At 42.6% G+C, this 2,511-nt stretch overlaps 1 pseudogene across 1 annotated transcript; it reads right to left on the reverse strand.

Annotated features, from left to right (window-relative positions):
- Positions 1-1,476: 1,476 nt before the first annotated feature.
- LOC306667637 (mitochondrial import receptor subunit TOM22 homolog) lies at positions 1,477-1,887 on the reverse strand (annotated as a pseudogene). Its single transcript has one exon. The product of its transcript is annotated as a mitochondrial import receptor subunit TOM22 homolog (transcript).
- Between the last annotated feature and the right edge of the window lie 624 nt (positions 1,888-2,511).

Genomic DNA, 2,511 nt, shown 5'->3' on the forward strand with positions numbered 1-2,511 from the left:
TGTGGAGATTCCTTAGAAAACTTGGAATGGACCCGCCATTTGACCCAGCTATCCCACTCCTTGGCCTATACCCAAAGGACTTAAAATCAGCATACTACAGAGGCACAGCCACATCAATGTTCATAGCTGCTCAATTCACAATAGCCAGACTGTGGAACCAACCTAGATGCCCTTCAATTGATGAGTGGATAAAGAAACTGTGGTATATATATACAATGGAATATTACTCAGCCATAAAGAATGATAAAATTATGGCATTTGCAGGCAAATGGATGAAATTGGAGAATATCATGCTAAGTGAGATAAGCCAATCTCAAAAAGCCAAAGGACGAATGATATCGCTAATAAGTGGAGGATGACACATAATGGGGGGGAGGGAAGGGTTAGTGTTAGGGTTAGAGTTAGGGTTAGGGAGGGGGGCAAGAATGGAGGAAGGAAGTACTGTATAGAGGGTAAAGAGGGGTGGGAGGGGTGGGGGGAAGGGAAAAAATAACAGAATGAATCAAACAACATTACTCTATGTAAATTTATGATTACACAAATGGTATGCCTTTACGCCATGTACAAACAGAGAAACAACATGTATCCCATTTGTTTACAATAAAAAAATAAAAAATAAAAAAAAAAGAAAGAAATCTTTGAAGACTTTTTTCTTTGACTAGGTTGAATTGTACCCTGTGTGGGGATCAGAATGGGGTTCTCTTGGTTATAGAAAAGACCAGACAAAATTCTCTGTGCTCTCCATTGCTCTGTGACATTCTCACTTCTTTACCAGGCTTCCCTGTGCTTCTCTTCCTTCTTGGGTCCAGATACCCATTGTGATATATATTTTTTAATTGAATTGGAATCATTTTTAGTATTTAAATGCAAAAAGCAAGTACTGACTTTTTACTACACACAGGTCTAATAGCCAAAATGTGCAAAGAAAATGAGCCTCTGCTTTGTCCTCCACACTCATTGTTCCCATTTTGTGGCTGAAGCTGCAACCAGCTTCCCTTCTCTACAGTATACACGGGGCTTCCTGGTGCTTTACCAGACAGGCGCAGTATACTTTGTCAGTTTCATAATGCATGCTTGTCCTTTCCCAAGATCTCCATTCTTAAAAAAAAAAGTCATTAATTGTCAGGGATCCTTTCCTCCTATTGTGGGGTATCAGTTTCTAATCCACAATAGGATAGTGAAGAGATCTTCTATTTGGGAGCAATTTACTAAAAGGGGTAAGGTGGCCAGAGCTTGAATAACCGTCTGCATAGCACTCTGGTGTCAGAGTGAGGACAGAAGAAACATTGAGGACAGCATGGAGGGCACAGTTAAAGTTGGGAGTCTCTCCGGAGACAGTGAGGGGAGAATTATTGCTACAGGTTTGGATCAGTATGCCAGTTAAGAAAAAAAAAAAAATCCCCCCCAAGTAGCAGTTCAAACACAATTGAATTTCAAATTTCTCCCATAAAGACAGTTCAAATATAGCAGCAACAACTAGATCTTTCCAGGAAGTGAAGGCAGAGCCCCTGGCGTTCCTCCTGAGGGCCTGTGTTGGGCCCTAGAAGTATCTGCCACTGCTGCAGCTGCTGCAGTTGCTGCATTTGTAACTTCTCAGTCTATAAGACAACAGGAAGAACCAGTATCATGAAGGAAGTGGTCCCACTCCAGAGGCTGCCCTGGAAAACCTGCACATTTTTTGAGCCACGAGGATGGAGAGATCAAAACCCTCCGACCAAACCCTCTCTGTGCACATCTCCCTCAGTCCCAAGAGTCTAGCTCCTCCTTGGCGTCCTCTTCCAGCTCTTCCTCCATTTTCTCTGCGACGCCTTCGGGAGCAATTCATCCGGGGACAGAGGCTCCCCAGTGCCGGCCGGCAGCGGCAGCGGCAGCGGCAGCGGCAGCCATGGTTGCAAGGGACACTGGTAGCAGAAGGGAACTCCTTTGTGATCTTTTAAATTTAATTTAATTTTTGGTTCGTTTGCTAGTATCTCATGTCCTTTCACTTGGGCTTTCAGTAGGGATCTGACTCAAGACCCTCAATTTTGTTCATTCCTGATTTCTGATAGATTCGAGTGTGTCTTCCTAGATGTAAAGGGCTGGTGCAACTGCCTATTGAATGTGAATCTTTGTTTCGTTATTCACAACTTGAATCATCAAATGATGTATTTGGCAAGTCAGGATCATTACATAGATACTGAGAACACACTTTATAGTTAATCTGTACTAATACTGTTGATAAAAATGACTTTCTTTTTTTATTGTAAACAAATGGGATACATGTTGTTTCTTTATTTGTACATGGAGTCAAGGCATACCATTTGTGTAATCATAAATTTACATAGGGTAATGTTGTTGGATTCATTGTTATTTTTTCCCTTCCCCCCACCCCTCCCACCCCTCTTTTCCCTCTGTATAGTCCTTCCTTTCTCCATTCTTGCCCCCCTCCCTAACCGTAACTCTAACCCTAACACTAACCCCTCCCTCCCCCCATTATGTGTCCTCATCCACTTATTAGCGGGATCATTCTCC

The sequence above is a fragment of the Sciurus vulgaris genome (assembly GCF_902686455.1).
Source record: "Sciurus vulgaris genome assembly, chromosome: 8".
Lineage (NCBI taxonomy): Eukaryota > Metazoa > Chordata > Mammalia > Rodentia > Sciuridae > Sciurus > Sciurus vulgaris.